The sequence below is a fragment of the Cyprinus carpio genome, unplaced genomic scaffold, assembly GCF_018340385.1.
Source record: "Cyprinus carpio isolate SPL01 unplaced genomic scaffold, ASM1834038v1 S000006762, whole genome shotgun sequence".
Lineage (NCBI taxonomy): Eukaryota > Metazoa > Chordata > Actinopteri > Cypriniformes > Cyprinidae > Cyprinus > Cyprinus carpio.
In genome coordinates, this window is record NW_024879359.1 from 633,241 (window position 1) to 654,896 (window position 21,656).

A 21,656-nucleotide genomic window follows, 5' to 3' on the forward strand; every position below is an offset into this window, starting at 1 on the left:
AATAAAGCAAAAACGTATCCTGTGTATTCAGTTTCCATCTCTGTGTTATTTGCAGTGAATGCACAGCTCTCTTACGTTGCTGGTAAAAAAAAGAGGAAGGTAATTTCTTACAACTGCTTGTTTTCAGAGGCTATCTTTTTCCTAAATTTTCTAAAAGTATTCAGTAAACGGTCTGTATGAAATTCCCCGACTGTTTAAACAAATTTCAGATTCACAAAGAAGCACTGCCCACTCCCTGGAATTTATGTGAAGATCAGAACGGACACTTTTATGAGTATAAAAGCTGTCTTAAAAAGGTTTACAAAATGAACGGATAGGACAAGTTTTTGCAAACATTTTATAAACCTATTTTATTCATCTTGTTTTAAGGAGATATATATATATATATATATATATTATATCTATATCTATATCTATGTGTGTGTGTGTGTGTGTGTGTGTGTGTGTGTGTGTGTGTGTGTGTGTGTGTGTGTGTGAAGAGTTCATATGCAATTTTCATTTGCCATGGCTCCTATGTTTAGGTTCAGTAATTTTACTTTAACAACAATATATAGGTCCTTTTCTATACCATTAAAGAGAAATAAATGAACATAAATATAGGAGCCTTATAAAAATACTCATTTCAGATGAAAATTTCAGACTGCACTTAAAGGCTTATAGTTCTATCTGAAATTTTCATCTAAAACGAGCATTTTTATCAGGCTCCTATATTTATGTTCATTTATATATATATATATATATATATATATATATATATTATATATATATATATATATATATATATATAATGGAAAATTAGACACAAGTATTGATTAATAAAATTATTTTAAACTTTTAAATGTTTTAAACAACTTTGTCTCCACTTTACATTTTATACACCAAAAAGTTTAAAATCTAAATAAAGTAGCAACAGTTATTTCTTTCTACTTTTTTTTTTACTTTTATTTGTCGGTTATTTTGCCTATTTTGCTAATCCAACCTACTCCACATGATGGCTCCTGAAGTACTCTGTTCTACAGAATACCTACACTTCGAAAAGATGTTTATTAAAATATTTCCAAAATAGTTTCGAATTAAGTATTTTAAAAAATATATAAACACAAGCTGAACTGCTATTTGCTTGTTTTCTTTGCAGTTTTGCTGCACATTTCACTGCTGGTCATATGCTCTCCATATAACAATGTAGGCTATGTGACAAATAAATATCTTGAATCACAGTATTTTTGCTGTGTTTTTCTGTAGGAACTCTTTACAGTGTTCCTGTCAATTTGAGTTGTTTTCAGTGTTGTTGTTGTTTTTATTGTAAAAAAATATTAAAACTGCTAAAGGGTTACTAATTTACTGTTGAAGTGAATACAGTGACGCGACCGTGACAGCGCTTCCTTGACGTCAACACCGAGCCTGGGTGAAACGGTAGCGCGCATGCGCAGCGCTGCAGACCTCGACTAAATTGAGGTCTTTGTTGAGACCAATATACATACATTAGACAAATCTTGCTCGAGCTTTTCAGATATCTCATGGATATTTGGTGAAAAGACAACCGTGTTACATACAATCGCGAGCTTGATGTAACCCCGAACACGAACGCGAGGATAACAGCAAAGCTGACAACATCGGATGTACACAAACAAACAAACCCATCGCTAGCGTTTTAAGGTAGTATATTTTTTTAGCGTAGCTCGATTTTATTTATTCACCAGTTACGACAAGCGGTTTGCCGACATGGGAAACTGTCATAGTTGAAAGGAGTAGATCTCTTGACCTCCAGGATATCATGAAAGAGGAGAGGAGTATTTATATGGAAAGGCTGCCCATGGCACGCAGAAGTGGGGTTCAACTTTCCAACAGCCTCGTCCAGACAGAGGAGAAGAGGGAAGCAGGAAGAGGATATTTGTGGGCCAGGTTTATTTCACATAAATAGTCAAGCTGAAATATTTGGGATCAGGTGGGAGATGGAGACTGTCGGGAAATTCGAGTTCAGTAGGAAGGACCTTATAGGACACGGTGCCTTCGCTGTGGTATTCAAAGGCAGGCATCGAGAGGTGAGGAAATATCATTTAAAATGTATAATGCATTGTTTTCCTCTGAATGCACTGGTGTCATTTTGTATTATATAAATATACTGGTTGCAGAACTGACATACCACCTTAAAGGCCTCGAGCACAACAGATGGAGGCTAGAATAAGAGATTAAATGTCCAGTAGTATTATAGGGCGATATGGAATGCATTAAAACCCATTACATAATACATTCTCAAGCTTTAAATGTGTCATTTTCATTTTTAGAGATGACAGTTAATCAGAGATCGTGAAACAATAGGCATGCACGGGCATGTCTATGGTCATATATGTTTAATACAATATAGACTACAAGATGATTATGGTTAACAACTAAAGTCATTAAACTTTTCAGAAGCATGACTGGGAAGTTGCAGTCAAATGCATAAACAAGAAGAATTTGGCTAAATCTCAGACTCTACTGGGGAAAGAGATCAAGATATTAAAGGTACGTTTTGGTTGTATTGGCAGTTCATTGCATTTCAAGAACATAATAATAAAACATTTGTGTGCAAATGAATTCTCATTTGTTTTCTTTAGGAACTGAAACATGAGAACATTGTTGCATTGCATGACTTCCAGGTAGGTTGATTTGTCCATGAAATTACTCTGCAGATATGTGGATGGACAGTTTTCAATGCAATCATCTAGTGAAAGTTTACTCCTTCAATAAGTATTAAATACAAATATTTTACTAGGTATTATGGGCTAAAAAAAGGTTCAAATTTATGTTTTACCATCCCCAAGGCTGTATCATGGCTTCCTTTGCATTGATTGGTTAAAAACAGTCACATGTTCTTCTGTTGACATGACATGTGCACTTGTTTTTAATAGCTCTATTGCAGAGCATTGTGGGTATTGGAGTCTTGGTTGGAGGTCAGGCGTGTTTTGCTTTTGCAAGTAAAGGCAAAAAAAGTGGGAGTACAATAGACATGTTAAAAATAATAAAATGTATTATTTAATAAGCTGAAGATTAAAAAAAATTAGGGTTAAGGTTGCTTTCAAGAGGTACAGCTCAAGTGTCTTGGCACATTTCCTCTGATCTGACCTCTTCTCACATCTCCTGGATAGTCACATCACTTTCTGCTGTGGTGTTGACTGTCTGTGAATTGAATGGCATTAAAGTTCAAGTAGTTCTTGCACTACCCTGAAGGAAAGAGTCTGTGAGCTGCTTGGCTCCTTGCCACACGTGACAAACTTGTGCTTGTTTGTGCAGGATGAACCTTGCAAGAATTAATCTGGTCATCTTTTCCTTTCAGACACAGAAACAAGCTTTTGAGCAGAGCTTTTTTTTTAGTGCATCAGGGCCATTTAGTTAGAAACATAATTACTCTTAAAAATTAAAGTTCTTTATTGGCATCTATGGTTCCATAAAGAAAACTTTAACATCCATGGAAACTTCTTACTGAAAAAGGTTCTTTAGATTTTTAAAATGTTCTTCACACTAAGAACAAAGCTGGTTCTTTTAAGAACTGTTCACTGAAAGGTTCTTTGTGGAACCAAAAATGGTTCTAAAACCTCCTTTTGCAACCTTTATTTTTTTTTTAAAAATGTATAGATAACTGTGTGTAAAAATGGGTTCTCAACAGGTTCAGTAACATTTTAGGTCAACTATCAAGCTCAAAATATAAGGGTTGCATTTGAAATGGGCTGAGCAACAAAGCAGTCGTGTAAAAATAACAAAAAGTCCTCTCCAGAACCAGTTTAGTAGGGTCTCCACTGCCTCTGTGGTTAAATTCAACATAGCAGATCTCACGGGTCTGCTGTGTTCATAAGCAAAGCTCACTTTATCACCCACATGAACATCAATCATCTAGGCACCAAGTTGTCTGTGAGTGATGTGGAGCCTGTTGGATTTTCCCAACTTAATAGCCAAGCTCGTTCAAGTGCTAGTTGTCATTAAACAGCGATGTTTGGCGTAGTTTCAGTCTGACTGCACAGCCGACGAGAGTCTATCTTCAGTGGCAGAAAGTGAAACTTGGGCAACGCTGAGTCAGCAGCATATGCCAGTCACGGATCAGTCGATTCGGCTGATTAGTTGAGGTGGACACCAGAAAGGGGGAGGTCATCTGTTGCTAAGTGATAAGGTCATTTTAAGTGGGCTACTCCCATTTTTTTTTTCTATAGGCCTCCTAACAGGATTATTGGGCCATAAAAGCTGACGTGATAGCAAACGCAACCTGTCCTCTCTGATCGTCTGGATAGTTGAATATTTAGTGCTTTGGCCATTTGGCATGGGTTTAAGAAGATATCATGCATTTTTTTTTTTTGGTCAGTGCATATGTATTGAGGACAGTTCTGTTCTAATATCTAGTGTGTGTGTTTATATATGTTAATCATTTCCATAAAGCCCATTGACTGACATTGCTGCTTGGTAGCTGTCTGTATAAGGAGCAACAGTTTCAAAACCATTATCTAAAACAAAAAAATAAAATAACTTAAAATGAATTATACATAAATAAAATTGCATGCTTATTTCTTTTTTCCTTCAGATTACCTTTGCTTGTCATCTAACACTCAGTCTAGTTAATCTTTGATCTAATCTTTCAAATTTTTTCATAACAGAAATATGAAATCTTAAAGAGACCAAATCTCAAAAATGGATATGAATTTTCATAATGTACATTATGATATTGTGATGACTAAATTAATTTGTAGCAAATTAAATTTGCCAAAACTATCCATTTTAGTTTTTTCTTATTTAAAAAAAAAACAAAATCTATCAATCTCTAATTTTGCTAGCAAAATAGCATAGAATTATAATGTTGTATTGGTTAACCTCTACTCAACTCAGTGTTAAATTTTAGCAGAAAACTTGTTTTAACACTAGCAACCACACAGCATGCACTAAAACACGCTAGCACCGTGGTTAGCATTTCTCACATTTCATTTCATCAGCAGTATCTGTACTCTCTTGTGTTTGATTGAGGTTCAATGGTGTATGCTGTGGCTGCCTTGAATAGAAATCTGTCGCACCATTGAACTTTGAAAACGTACAATGCTAATAAAGCCTGTGACCTTTGCCCTCCCACTGGCCTTTATTAGCCTATTATGACCCAGTGCAGAAAAACACACTCATGCCATTTGTGAATTAGTGTCAGCCCACCGCGTTTACAATACACACAACAAATAAGCTGTTAACACTGCTTCCAGTGTAAACATGTTCCCACACAAGTCTCAGCATGATATGTTAAGCACAGATATTTTGAATATATATAAAAGAAAATGAATTCATTTACTGTCTCGGCCACCTTTCTGTCCCAGTGCTAAATCTAATTACTCAATTTCTTTTTCCTAGGAAACAGCAAGCTCTGTGTACCTAGTGATGGAGGTAAGTGGGCCTGTTTTCCCAGTGTCTTTTGTTGTTGATCTTGTCTGTCTTGTACCTGGTAATTCCTGCAATTAGCCATGTCTTGGGGCCAATAGAAGACAGCTGCGCAACATCCTTAGACAGAAACAGACCTGAATTCAGGTTGTTTTGTGTGACACAGTGAGCATTTGTAACGTTTTTTCCAGTTGCTATGAACCTCAACTTCCTGCAGATGCCACTCCACCATGTCAGTTTTCAGAAAAGCTCCATGGAAAAGCAATGGGGCCACTGGGAAGCCCATCAGTGGTGCACAAAGTAAAATAAAGGCCCATCTTTTCTGAGTGACTCGTTTTAATATGCATCTGAATTGTCTCTCTCTGTGCAGTGAACTAAGCCCCATTCAGATGCAGGTTTTGTCATACAGCATTGTGTGCTGCTTTTATTCATAATAAAAAGATCAATGTTTTTTCTTTAACTGCAGTACTGCAATGGGGGAGATCTGGCTGACTACTTGCACTGTAAGTGGGACATTTCATTTATCAAGCGTTGACTTTTTTTTTTTTTTTTTTTTTTTTTGCTGTAGATTCTCAGCATTCCAGCATCCTTTGTTAAATTGTGTTCACTCTAAATAATACATAATTTGTGTTTGATTGAAATAAATTCTGCTTTGACAGAGTAGGGTTGTGTAGGGTGACCGTGATGAAAAAAGTGATATCAGTTTATTTCATAAGCATGCAAAGCCAAATTCAGGAAGTTAGGCCAGAAGGGTTAAGGGTGTTTGTTTGTGCAAGTATGTTTTGTTTAAAGCAGGTCTAAGGAAGCTCTAACTGTTGACTTTAGAGTTTGAGCTTGTTTTCAGAAGAAGTAGCTGCTCTGAAAAGTCCAAACACAAGAATTTTTGTATGAATCTTAACATGAGAGGAAATAAATAGGTGAATCACTACAGCATATTGCTTTGCCTGTATATGTAATGTATAGTAACCCATTTGAATTTATATACAATTACTATGCGGTGCTGTCTTAGTTGATATGCATTGCACTTTCGGAAGGATTGCATTTTGAATTAGCATTTTAATTTGCCTGTAAATCTGGTTACAAATTGTTACATTGACTGTATATAGCATAAACGGTGCAGAGTCAAGGCCAGGTTATATAATATAAATCATTATCTCAGTATTTTTTAGTTTTTTGATGGTATGCTATTTGTGAATTTGATCTGAAATGACTTAAATGTTAATGGATTTTTGTAAATGAGATTGAGTTTTCAATGCAAGACAAATTCATTAACAATCTAGTTAAATGTTAAGATGCACTGCCATTCAGAAGTCTGGGGTCAGTAAGATTTTTTACAAATAAATTAATGCTTTTATTCAGCAAGGATACATTCAATTAAATTGATCAAAAGATACAGTAAAGACATTTTATAATGTTACAAAATATGTATGAATGTATTTCAAAATGCTGTCATTTTGAACTTTTCTGTTCATACCATCGATAGAAAAAAGTATCACAGTTCCCCGCAAAAATTGTTTTCAGCATTTAATAATAACAAGAAATGTTTTTTGAGCATCAAATCAGCATATCAGAATGATTTCTGAAGTATCACATGACACTGAAGACTGGAGTAATGGCTGCTGAAAATTCAGTTTAATTAGTACAAAAATAAACTACTTTTTAAAAATATTAAAATAGAAAACAGTTATTTTAAATTGTAGAGTTATAGTAAAAATTTGACTTTTTTAACAAATAAATGCCTTGGTGAGCATAAGAATCTTAAAAACATTTAAAAAAAAAAAAAAAAGGTTTGAATAGTAGTTTTATTTCTCACAGTTTTCGCTAAACGCTAAACATTTCCACAGTTAATGGAAATTATTTTATGGTATTTATATTTATATGTTAATTGTTTAGATCACCAGCAAAATCTTCATAAATATATTTTAAACATTTGATAGCTATATATTGCCCAGCCCCAGTAAAATCATCTTTGCTCTAATGCTGTTTTAGCTAAGGGCACTTTAAGTGAAGACACCATCCGAGTATTCCTGCAGCAGATCGCAGGGGCCATGAGGGTCCTTCAGGCCAAAGGGATCATCCACAGAGACCTGAAACCCCAGAACATCCTATTGTCCCTTCCTGCAGGCCGAAAGTCCCACTCCAACAACACCTGCATCAAGATAGGTGTGTGTGCCAGTGTTTTTGCATCTGTCCAAAGCATTAGAAACTCTAGATTCCACATCCATATACTCAAGGAGGTCTGGCGTTTGCAGATCAAGCCTTGTTTTTAACCTTTTGTTTGTGTTGTGCTTGAGGACTTTACTTTAAATTTTACTCTAACTCTATCTCAGATTGACAGACTTGACTGCAAATTAAATAGCTTTAGGCCAGTGATTAAAGTATGTTCAGTGATATGAAAATATATCACTGTAATAAAACAATATATTGACTTCTAAAACCACTCTTTATGAAATCTATTTAATGATTTATCAGTTCTCTTTTATCTAACACTGATTTGCCATTACCCAGAGTGCATTGCTTCACCAGAACAGATTCTAAGATCTTATTTTGATTTCCTTAGCTGACTTTGGCTTTGCACGGTACCTCCAGAGCAACATGATGGCTGCCACACTCTGTGGGTCACCCATGTACATGGTATGAATTGTACATTTTCTTCTCAGAATTTATGCATACATATGCATCATTGTGATTATTACTCTGAAATGGGTTCACCAGGCACCTGAGGTTATCATGTCACAGAACTATGATGCCAAGGCTGACCTGTGGAGTATAGGGACCATTGTGTTTCAGTGCCTGACAGGGAAAGCTCCATTTCAGGTGCGTACCATTCTGTGAGCAGATGCACTTCAAGTTAATTATATAGTTGTCATTCTCAAGTGCGAGATATGATTAGGAACTTTGTCCTGGCATAAGAAAAAAAAAAAATTATATATATATATATATATATATATATATATATATATATATATATATATATATATATATATATATATATATATATATATATATATATATATAATTTTTTTTTTTTTTTTTTTTTATTTTTTTTTTTTGCAATGTTAATTTTGGTATGATTGTCCATCCATCAGGCCAGCAGTCCCCAGGACCTCCGATTGTTTTATGAGAAAAATAAAACTCTTAGCCCAAAGTAAGTGCATCTCTTATTGACTCTAATAGCTAAGGATACTATTCTGCTACATGTGTAAAAGTCCCCCTCTTTCCTGCTCTCTCTCTATACAGCATTCCCAGAGAAACTTCCAGCCATCTCAGACACCTGCTGCTTGGCCTCCTGCAGAGAAACCATAAGGACCGTATGGACTTTGGTCAGTATCCTGAGTGTCTGTGCCCACTAGATGATGAGGCAATGTTTGTTATTTATAAGTTTAGATTTGGCAATGACTTTCATTAATTGATTGTGTAATCTTCTTAAGCTGATTGTGAAATCTTTGTGTTTTTGTAGATGAATTCTTCAGACACCCTTTCTTGGAGGCAAGCTCCTCTATGAAGAAGTGTGAGTTTTTACATTGCCACTTAAGTCAGTAATGCTTAATCTTCAGAAAATTTTTAGTGTCAGATTAACTGTAAAATATGTTAGTATAATAACGTAGTTTAGCATGCTAATCTGGTCGACATGCCAAGTAATGCTTTTACGTGATCATACTCGCACTGAAAGCTCTCCTCAGCAGCCTGATGAGTGTCCACCGACTGAGTGGTGTACTCTTCTGAGCTGCAGGCCCCGAACCTTCCAGGTCGTGGGTTTGAATCCAGTGTGGCACATAACATGTGACACACTTATATACAAAATCTTAAGAGTGTTTTGTGCTTTTGAGATGCACATTGTGGAGCTTTTGACCATTCGTGTGATGTGCATGTAATTGCTTGCAGTGGCTTGCTTTGATTGCTGCACCTTCAGTGCTTGGCCCCAAATTGCCGCTTGCAGCTGTATTTTCTTACAGTATCTGTTATAACACGGTTGAATGACAGAGAAAACACAACTTTTACAATTTGTGTAACTGTTGAGAAAATGAAATGAGATCACTTGCTTGTTTCCCACCATGCTGTAAAAGGGTCCAAATGGTGTTTTGGTTATTTGTTTATTTATTTATTGGGTTACAAAAATTGGGACACAACTAAATATACATTTTTTAATTAATTAATTTAATTAAAATTAGGTCACGTTAGTTTTTACTACAATGATTTGAATATATACTAAGTAGACATCGAAATGATGACTTTATATGATTGTAATTGTAGGATAGAGTTGAAAAGATCCACTAAAAGTCATTGGACATCATAGTGTGTATTATATGTGTGCGTGTCTGTGTATTTTTCACAGCTGCTCCAGTGACTGTGACTTGCTTTCCCAACTCAGCCTCTGCAAGCTCATGCAGCAGTTCGTCTACTTCACACCTGGCCTCTCCTCCTGTAAGTGTGTGTCTCTTCATGTCCAAGTAATTCTTTTGTAAAATCAATGGTTGCTCATTGTGTCAGTTGCACAGATATGTGTTGAAGTGTCAGGAGTTTGTCACAGACATGAAAGATAAATAAGCACAGCAGCCAGCTGCCAACATTTTATAGCGGCTTGTAACACTAATCAGTGGTAGGAGCCACATGTTAATCAGCTCTGTATTTTGTTGTTTTTATGGGTCTCATGGTATCAGAATGCTGTATAAAGGTCTACTGTCACATTTCTGTCACAACTTCACAAAACTTTATACTAATGAAAAAAAATTTAAATAGAGTAAAAGATTTTTTTTTTTATTGTTATATTTTTTTTTTCTTTTTATCTCACCAAGGCTGCATTTATTTGATCAAAACTACAGTAAAACAATAATATTGTGAACTATTATTACAATTTCAACTTTTTAGCTTAATATTTTTGTAGAAACCATGATACTTTTTTTTTTTTCCAGAATTTTTTGATAAAGCTGTTCTAATTTTTATTTATTTATTTAATTTTTTTTTATTTTATTTTATTTTAAGTATTAATTGCTTTCAAGTGTTAATTTCAGTCATTAAAAAACAATCAATAAATGATATAAATAGAATACATGATATTAAATTATATTCCATCGGGGCACAAAAATTGCTTTTTACGATCTTTTATTCTTTTAAAAAAATAAATATAGTGTAATATTAATTTTTTTGTAAAAATCTGTTGTGTCAAATGCTTTATCGGGGCACTTTTTTTACGATCTTTATTCTTTTAAAAAAAATATAAATGTTTTAGCAGGAGTGGATATTAATGATTCAGGATTATGTAACTCTCAGGACTCATCCTCTTTTATGTTTGTAGCAATCCCTTGCAGAGATCCAGCAGGTCCGTGCAAAGGCATTAGCCTCCCCTACCCAGGATTCTCCAGGATACCTGCTGAAGGACTCGGGAGGTGGCGGAGGTGGCAGCAGTAGCAAGAACTCGTCCTGTGACACTGATGATTTTGTCATGGTTCCAGCTCATTTCCCCAGTAAGCCTGCAAGAACTTTGTCCTGCCGGCTATTTTATTGCCTTTCCTTCTCCTCATTTAAAAAACATTGTGACTGTCCTGTTAAAGTGGAATGCTGGGTATTTGTCATCTTTTTTCCCTCTGTCTGTCTTTTTAGGTGAGCTTACTTGTGACATGCCAACAGGAAAGGTTCTCCAAGACAGTTTGATGTATAGTGGGTAAGAGCTCACTTTAACTGTTTACAGAAGAAAAAAAATCTGAACTGTTTATAGACAATAAAAAATCTGTTTCCTGCTTGACTATAAAAGTTAATCGTTTATAGACAGACATTTATAGACAGACATTTTAATACAAAAGTAAATTTCATAAATGTAGATGTTAACTCTAATAATGCCTACAAATTGCACTGATGCTGTGGTGCTCAAACAACTCATGAAATTTGAATAATACATGATTCTCCAGAAATCATTTTAATATGCTCATTTGGTTCTCAAAAACATTATTATTGATGCTGAAAACAGCTGTGCTGATTAATATTTTTGTGGAAACCACATTTTTTTCAGGATTCTTTGATTAATAGAAAGTTCAAAAGAACAGTATTTATTTTAAATAAAATAAATAAAAATTGTAAAGGCTGTATGCTCTTTACAGCTTGGATAATACAATTTCTGTTTGATATGGTTAAATGGGGTAAATTTCCCTCACTAATTAACCGTTCTAAACATATGCCAGAGTATCGTTTGGCATTAATCCACTGCTATAATCCATCTCTGTCCTGCTTTAGGAGCTCTCTTCTGGTGTCTGGAGGTCAGTACAGTCAAGGAAAAACCCCGCCACGCTCTCCCTCCTACAGCAGTTCTCCAGGACCCAGCGGGTAAGAACACAGACGGAAGAAAGTACGGCACTAAAAAATGACTAACAAAATGACCTTTTCATGTCAGGACATTTCAGCTGTTTTCTTGCAAGCAGATAGAGATGAGTCATGATAGTTGACAAGTCATGGAATTATTTATTTTACTTTATTTTAAAGTGTATATATATATATATATATATATATATATATATATATATATTTATTTATATTAATTTATAATTTACATATATTTTTATCCATTTTTATAATTTACATACTTTTTATCCATTTGTTATATACTTTTTTATTGTTTGTTTATTTTTGTGCTGGTGCTTGATTTAGTGTGTTGAAAGATTCAGAGAACCTGCCGGTGCGTTTCAAAAATATGTAGTTTTGCACAAGTAGTTATGAGTATAAACCATGGGCCATTTTCAGGTCACAATTTTTTACATGTAGCAACAAGGCAGAAAATTATTTTTCCTGTCTAGCAAAGGCTAATCTTTTCACTCTTCGGTTTCTGGGTCATTGAAGTTCAGGGCCTTTGCCACGTGGGATATGAGTCCTAGATTGGCACGAGGAATCTTTTTGATGGGCACAGATTGTCCTGTTCTCCTTAATTATTAAATACGGCACATGAAACCCACAGCCACACACAACAGGCAGTCATAGAGCACTCTCAGCCTCTACCTCTGCATGTTTCATAGTTCCTATCCAGAAATGTCCTGTGAGATTTGAAATGTTTTTATTTTATTGATCGGGTGCTGAAAGATACTGATGTTTGTGCTTTTTTATGTTTTATGCCCTGTCTGTCTCTCTCTGTTTGTTCAATCGCTCCATATCTTTGACTCTCCCTCTACTTTTTATTTCCGCCTCATTCTCAGCAGGCCGAGTGAGTTTTCTGGGAGTAACTACGGCAACTATGGGCAGTCTGTACCTATTCCAGTCCCCACACAGATTCACAACTACCAGCGCATGGAGCAAAACCTCCAGTTCCCAGGTCAAGAGGGCTCTCCACAGTGAGTGAAAGCACATTCTTAATATTCCTCCTTGAAATTCAAGAATTGGCATTTTAATTCACTTGCCCATGCTCCACAGGAATTTGAATATGAATTTGATTTGGAATGGCAAGAAGGGACATTTACTGAATTTTAATTCAAAGAAGGACAACACATTTATACAACAGAGACTAAGTTTTGCAGCAAAACCTAAATAACTCCATCATTAATTATGCTTTCACAGGGTTGGGTGATAAATGATCACCCAGCCCTATTAGAGCCAACCCAACCCAACTATCCGTACATAATTTTCCTCAAAACGATAACAGGAGTTTGTTATAATGTTCATGCGGCAAAAGCTGAACGAAACAGTGCTACTCATTTGAACCAAGCCACACGGAGCATTTATCCGCTCAAAGTTCAAACAGCAGCACAGCGCAAGCTCATTAGAGCAGATGCATTTACTCGCTGATAAGTGTCAGTCTAAACAGTGCTGTGAGATCCAGTGTGAAGTGCTTGAATTCCGTGAAGAACACAAGTGACTGTGATTTAAACTAGTTTTAAGGTGTATAAAATATCGCTGACAAACAGGAGAAACACTGTGAGCAACGATACAGTCAGAAGACATTTCAATCTACAAATCTCCATCATTTACCATGGATTTACTGTAGTAACACTAACTGTACCATGGTAATGTGGCAAAAATGTGGGATATTCATATAGAATTTTATTATATTATTAATGTAGAGGTATTAAATGAGTAATGGAATATAATTACTGTATTTTTTGTGATTAAGCTATAGCGTTTATAAGAAATGTATTTAGACTATAAACATATGTTACATTTTTACCATGGTATTGAGGTGCTATATGTGTGGTTTTAACTGTGGTTATCAAGATTTAAATGTATGCTACTAACGAAGACCAGTGACTAATTTTAATAAAATGGTCAGCTTAATTACATTTACCATATAAAAATGAGTTTGTAACAATTTTTGCACACATAAGTTTACATTTGCATCCCAACTGTGAGTGGCGTTTACTCTCCACTTTTATGCTATGGGGCACCGATCAGACTGGAGAGCTGGTCAGTGACGTCACGGGCACACGGGGATCAGGTGAGAGGTGTGGGCCAATGGGACATAACTAGGAAAGTGGAAGTGGAAGGTTTTTTTTGTATAATAACATGTTTAGGAGTAATTTATACAGAAAAAAATAAAGGTATTATTAAAAATTACAAATAAAACAGTACATGAATTTCTTTAAATTTCAATTTACATAAATTCAAATTTGAATTGTTTTGTATCTAAATTTTTATTCAGTTCAATTGGAATTTAAAGGGCATTTATTAATTTAATTTTCGTTTTCTCTTTTTTTTCTGTCTTGCTCTCTTTCTTTTCTTTCTTTCCTTCCTTCTGTCTTTTTTTCTTTTGCAGGTCTGGCACGGTCCAGAGGTGTGGTAGCGGGAGTTTTCTGGCCTGTGGAAGGACAGGGCCTTCTCCTCCTCAGTCTGGATCTGCTCTCACTTCCCGCAGGCTGTCTACAGGAGGCGTGAAACCCTTCCAGCTCTCTCCACAGGGTGAGGGCCGCTTTCTTTTGCCCAAATCCCTAGTCATGTCACTGTAGCTTAAGATGATTGAAGAACCCTTGTGTTTCTAAATGAACTCTCTGACTCTCTCTCCTTCTCTGCTTTGCTTTTGTCTCAAAGTGGGCACAATTCCTGAGCTGCCAGGCCAAGTTTGCCCAGCGAGTGCAGAAATGAGCCACAGGGGCTCTCGGGGTGGAGGTAAAATCATTCTTCCTCTGTTTCCATACGTTTTTTTTATTTTATTTTATTTTATTTATTTTTTTATGGGACCTCAGTATTTCATAGCCCAATTACTTTCGCTATTGTAAATGTTGCATGTCAAGAAAGTTGGGAAACAATAGCTTTCCTCTTTTCCCAGATTGTGAATGTTATGCATTAGTTTTTATTTAGATTCCTCTTGCACTCTTCCTGTCTGTATCTGCTTAGAAACCAAGGCTTGGCCACAGCAGCACGGTCTGGGCACTCGGCTCAACAGTGCCCCCTGTTTGCTGGAGGCGGCTGGTGGGTGCAGGCAGAAGATCAGAAAGCAGCATTCAGACCCGGTGGTGGCCCCTCAGGGAAACGTGATGCCCTTTAGGACCCTGCACTCCTCACCCAGGCTCAGTGAACTTATGCAACGCAACCCCCTACCAACCATCCTGGGTTCCCCTTCCAGAGTAAGATTTCATTCTGTCTGTGTGTATGTTCATGAGCTCTCAGTCTAAACTCCTGTTTAAAAGTTTAGGATTGGTAAGATTTTTAAATGTTTTTAAAAGAAGTCTCTTATGCTCACTAAGGCAGACAGAACACGTTTTTTTTGCAGTGAGAGGTGCCTTTTTTAAATTGTTTTCTATTGGCAGTGAGCGTTTTGCATGCTGTTTATGCGCCCCGGGCGCTTCTTGTTTTAGCCACCTGCTGAGCCTCATGTTTTTGCAGGAGCGCTCTGAGTGCCCGAAGTAAAAAAAAAAAAAAAGGAGCTCTGAGCAGAAAAGCGCCCAGCATTATTCATGTTTTTTCCCTTGTCCAAACAAATGAGTGGACAGGCGGGCCTGTTGCTTGGACACTGCAGTGATGGAGGAGAAACTAGTTGTGGCTATAATCAAGGTCAGAGCAAGCATCCTTTGCTTGTACATTAGTTTCTGCTAATATGACAGTTTAACAGCAAACCAAAGAGAGCTCGTGCTACACTGACAGGACAGCTGATTCAGTGGTTGCCTAGCAACATAAAAAAACCCAGCGCAGTGCCTGAAAAACGCGTTCTGTTTGATCAGGGCCTAAGGCTGCATATATTTGATCAAAAATACAGTAAAAACAGTAATATTGTGAAATATTATTGTTTTTTGTTTTAATATATTTTAAAATGTCATTTATTCCTGTGATGGCAACAATGACAGTTCAAATAACAGCATTTTTTTGACATTAAAATCTCGTATAACATTATAAATGTCTTTAGTGCAATTTTTGACACATGTAGTGCATTCTTGCTGAATAAAAGTACTTGATTATTTAAAAAAAAATAAAAAATCTTCTTGACCCCAGATTTTTTGAACGCTGGTTTGAGTTCTGTCTGATAAATGCAAACAAATAAAAATATCTTCTCCTTTCTCCATCCCAGGCCATGCCACCATTCGAGTTTCCCACCCCCGAGTTCCCCAAACATGGTCACATTTCTGACCCACCAGGGCCTCAGACCAGCTCAGGGAGAGGCTAGTTACCAGCCTGAAGAGAAGAAAGGCTTTGAGAGGTATGAGAAGGATTTTTGCTCCTCTTCAAACCCTAGTAATCTGTCTCGCTGTCTACATAGGCAGCACTGTGAACAAAATGAACCTCTTTGTGAACAAACTGAAGAGCGTCTTAAGTTACAGTGACGCTTTTCAAAAAGCTTGTCAGTTCTCCTAGTTTTGAAACAGAACCCTTGATTCAAGCTGATACAACCGCCCCTGTCCTTTGCATTCCTTCTTGCTTTTATTTTTTCTCCTCTTTTGCTTTCTCTTTTATAATCTTCTTCACTCTTCTTCTTGTTGGGGCAGGTCTCAGAGTGTAGGCCGCCTATCTGATGTGTTGCTGATGGCAGCGTTTGGGGGGCAGAGAGGAGAAAGAGGCAGCATGGACAATCTCAATTCTGACAGAGCCATAGACATCACAGGTGAGTACATTTGACAATTGTATTAATTTCATCAATGTATAAAGTGACTTTTTATTATTATTTTAATATATTTTAGAATGTGATCACAGAAATAAATTTCAAAGCTGATTTTTTGGCAGTCATAACTCCAGTCGTATTATTATTGATGTTGAAAACATGTTATTTTTAATATTAAGTTATATACAGTTTTCATATAACAAACTTTTGTTTTTCTGCTCACAGCACCATCTGGTGGTGGAGGCTTCGTGGTGGGCTCAGGTAGCCCTGCTCGAGTGGTGTTCACCGTGGGTTCTCCTCCCAGTGGAGGAACACCTCCTCAGAGTTCTCGCTCAAGAAAGTTCTCAGGTGAATTATTTATTATTATTATTATTATTATTATTAACATGGATGCTTCTAGGTAGCACTGACCTGAACCCCTCTGTGTCTCACAGCAGGCTCTTCAAGCTCCATTAGTCCAGTAGGGTCCCTCACCAGCCGCTACCCACAAACAGGCATTTGCATAGATGGCTACGAGGGGTCCTCAAGTCCCCGCTATGGTTTCACTGACCCCATCTCAGCCGTGACTTTTGAAGCCCCTGAACTACCAGAGGAGACCCTAATGGAGGTAAGCACCAAATTGCTGCATTACTTTTTGATAGAGTCATGTTAGCATGACTAACATGACTCTATCATGTTAACATTGCTGTCTCTCCACCACAGCAAGAACACACGGAGACTCTGCGCAGGCTCCGGTTCATGCTGGACTTTGCTCACTGTGTGGTGGAGGTGGCAGGAGCCCGGGGTGGAGAGGCTGCCCAGGCCGACCTCTCTTCCACCAGCCTGCTCCAGCAGCAGAGCTTGGTTGCCGACCAGATCAGCTCTCTGAGTCGAGAGTGGAGGTGAGGAGACGTCTGCTCATTGCTAATCTCTCATGCAAAGGAGCACAGTTGCTGTTTAATATATACATGTTGACAGCAGGACAGTGTCATTAGTGTTGTATAATAACCTGTAACTTTATAGTCCACTAAAACAGAAATTAAAAAGTCTATAGTTAGGTTCTGTGTTGAGTGGTGTTAAATACGTGTGCATTTATTTTGTATCAGTTATGCTGAGCAGTTGGTGCTTTACATGAAGATTGCAGAGCTTCTGTCATCTTCACTACACACAGCCATGGAAGGCATCAAGCAGGGAAAACTCTACCCCTCAACCACCGTCAAACAAGGTCAGCAGTCCAGACACTTTCTTCTCACCACAGTAGTAAAGCACAACAGTTACCATCCACTTATTAAGCATAGTTCCCATCTATTTACTCAACAGGCATCAAAAATTAATTGTAAAATGTTTCAAAGTATTTAAAAAAACAAATTTATATATATATATATATATATATATATATATATATAGAATATATATATATATATATATATATATATATATATATTATAATATTTTTTTATAATAAAATATATAAGATTTAATTTATTTGTATATTTATACTATTATTGTTTTTATTTTATTATTATAATTTTTTTTAAATATTATAAAAACATTCAAATTAATGCATGTTAACAGTTCTCTTTTTTTCATAAAACTCTTGATGAAAATTCATTTAATACAAGTACATAAATATTTAAGTGTACGTATATATTTATATTTTAGTTAATATTTAAAAAGATTTGCTGCACATTTGCATGTTAACAGTTCTCTGACATCAGTTAATGTTCAAAAGACATGCAGGTAAACAAATAAAATATTTCACCTGTTTTTAGTAAGTGTTTATCTGATGTGTTTATATTTTAATTTTATATTATTATACATATTATTTTACATCATTAAATTTTTTACATTATAACTATGATTCACTTAATTATGAACCTGAGGTTCAACCTGAAAAAAATATATAACAAATTCAACTTCCAACCTAAATCAGTAAAAAAATAAACAAAAAAAACAGATAATATACACACAAATCAGTAAAAACATACACACACAAAAAAAAACATACATACACATACTAAATATATATATATATATATATTATTTTTTATTTTTTTTTTTTTTTCTCCAGTGGTCAGAAGGCTGAATGACTTGTATAAGTCCAGTGTGATGTCCTGCCGTTCTCTGAGTGCTCAGCTGGAGCGATTCTTCTCCCGTAAACACAAACTCATGGACCACATCAACAGCATCACCGCAGAGCGGCTCCTCTTTAGCCACTCTGTACAGATGGTAAATAGCCTAGCAATATCAGGAATGATTGAAATTGTGACTTCCAGGCTCTGGACAATAATGGAATTTTTTTTTTTTTTTTTTTTTTTTTTTTTTTTTGTTATGCTCAGCTGTAAAATATTTGTCACCTTGTATAAACTTGTATAACACTAGTTCTTTGTCAGATTGTTTTTCTATTCAGCTTTTTTGCTATGGAAGATACCATGTAAATTTTAGCATATAAAAGTGTATTTAAGAAGTGGCCTGGTGTTACAGGTGCAGGCGGCTGCTCTAGATGAGATGTTTCATCAGGGGGAAGTATCGGTCCAGCGCTACCATAAGGCCTTGCTGCTCATGGAGGGTCTGTGTCTCCTCCTCACAGAACAGGCTGACATCCTCAGCATTAACAAGTGTGAGTAATACAGTAGCACTTGTTTTAATATTTAAGATGTCTTTTAAGATCATTTACATAACCAGTGTGATGTTTACTTACAGGTAAGCAATGCATCGAACGCCGTCTCAGCGCCTTGCAGTCGGGTCTCTGTGTGTAAAGCCTCTCCACCACGCTGCCGTTACACCGTTAAGATTCCCGTTTCTCCCTTGAGCAACTTTCTCCATCTTTTTTCATTCCCACCTTTCAAAATGCTGTGGAGGAGAGAACGGCCCTCTTATTGGACCAAGTTATTGACAGCTGATGTGGAAAGATGTAAAGTTGTGTTGCCACTTTACATCATCGCAGACACAGAAGGACAGAATAATACCTGTGTCTGTAGTCAAGATGAAACCTGTTTCCACGATTATCTCTCACGGAGTTTAAAGTGTAGTACAAACATGTTTCTCTGTGCACATGCTGGCTCAAATAGGATGTGGTTGCTCGTTATAAATGGGTTGTGCAATCTGAATTAATCTTAGATGAGGTTTATCCATCCCAGAACATCAGTTTCTTATTTTTTTCTTAGTTTGTAGTCAGAGATCTGCCCATGCACTACGTTAGCTAGCAGAGAGATGTTAGGAAACACTTTTAAGATGATTACTAGTGATTTAATAGTGCATTTGGGGATGCTTTGCGTGATGTGAAGTTAAAGTCATTTTGGTTGGTTGGTTGGTTGAATTCCAAATGTCCAGTTAGAAGAAATGATCTCTGAATGAATGTTGCAGACCAGCAAAATGGCGATTTGTGCACCATGTCAATGTTGTAAGAGGCCCAAATACTCCCTCACTGAGAATATTAATCTGAAATTCAATGACCAAATTTTGCCAGTTATTTAAAAAAACATTCTCATTGTTTCGCAGAAAGCAACTGTATAAAGCCAGCGATATCATTTGTAGCACTTTAGTGAATGTTTACCAAGAAAGAGCATGTGAGATCCCTTTTTCCTCCTTAAAATGTCTAGGAAATTAATATTGCGTGTGGTGTTTAGACATCTCTTATGACCTGTTCAGTTTCTTATTTTTTTTAAATAGCTATTATTGTGTTTGGCAATCATTTGTCTGAATGTAGTTTGGCTTTTTTAAGTTTGTCCCTTTAGGGCAAGACATAAAATTCCTGCGCCACCACAGAGAATCTTAGCTGTTATTTGGTCCAAATATTATGCCAAAAAAGATTTTTAGTGCATTTCCTAGTTTAGATAATGGCGGTATTAATGTTGGCCTGCTCACTATTAGGTTGGCATTGTCGTTGGCATCAAAAACGACAGAATTTATAAGGAACTCTTGATTATACCTCTTATTGGAATCATATGTGTGCCCTGATGATCAGTCCTGTTCCTGATTTCCATCTAGATTAAACTGAGAATTTAATGCCCATTTATAAGTGTTTGTTCTAAGGACAGAATGTACTTCCTTTTGGGTTGTGCATGCATAGTTGTTCCTGTTGTTGATGTGAGCTGTGTATAATCTGAAGCAGGTATATAAAGGACAGGTCTTAAGATAGTAGTCAATTCTAGCTTGCACTGTTTGAGGACTCTTTTTCTTTTTTAGGTAAGACATTCAAAATCAAGCGGACCATTTAGTGTGAACACATTACCTTACATTCTTTGTAGAGTTATACAGTCAGTGCTTTTTAGCCTTATTTCAATTGTGTTGTATTTGAACCGTGTGTTCATGTGTTGAATATATTTAAAACATTTTTAAAATGTGCCTTTAAAGAAAAAAAGCAAAAACTGAAACACAGAAAAAATATTTTGCTCTGTTGAATTTCCTTTCTTTTTGTACATTGTCAGTATGGAGTGAGTTGTGTTTTGATTGGTTGAATTAGACTGGGTTGAGATGCAGTGGGATTGATTTAGTTTTGCTTCACTTTTGTGTGTGTGAATGTATTTGTGTGTTTAAGTATCATAGTTTTCTTTGAATAAACTGAAGTGTGGTGTCATGATAGTGAGACATAAGCTCCAAAGCTTCCAAAGGCCAGTTGCCATCAGAGTAACATGCATTTTTCTCTAATACATACCAGTTAAATTGCAATTTTGTTAAAAGACTAATAGATTTTTTTTCTTTTCTGTCTGAACAATTTGAGGATTATGCTGTATTAAGATATTTCCCCCATGCAGTGTATTTGTTGTGCTTTTTAAACTGCATAAAATAAAACTTTAATCCATCAAATGTTAATCGCCGCCTAAATGGCCATTCAGTATACCACTTTAAATCACTATGTACCGCATGAAGTGTTTTGTAGTTACATCTTATTTAAGCATCACTTTGTCATTGATCTGCAGACACTAAAACTTGCAATATGTGAGCTCAGCAGATGTCTGACGTCCTCCTTTTGTTCTCCAGTAATAAAGACATACATCTGTTTTACCTTGATCTCTCAGAATCGTGTAAATTTGGATTGTAAATTATCGCTTTAAAACTTGTACATTTAACAAACGCATGGAGATTTGCTTTTCCATCACCCTCTCCCCACCAAAGATATGAACGTTCCCTATTGTGACTGTTGCTAAACATTTACAGTTGCTTGATTTGTAAAAAAAAGACCTGTACACACTCTTTCATGTCTATATAATATGTTACTTTTTGCTTTAAACAGTACAGCACCAATAAAAGAGGAAAACTGAAATAAATTGCCTAATTTTTGGTTTTAAAC

General features: G+C 36.1%; 1 pseudogene; it reads left to right on the forward strand.

The window, feature by feature from the left end:
• The first annotated feature begins 1,385 nt into the window (after positions 1-1,385).
• On the forward strand, positions 1,386-21,376 carry LOC109046030 (annotated as a pseudogene).
• The last annotated feature ends 280 nt before the right edge of the window (positions 21,377-21,656 follow it).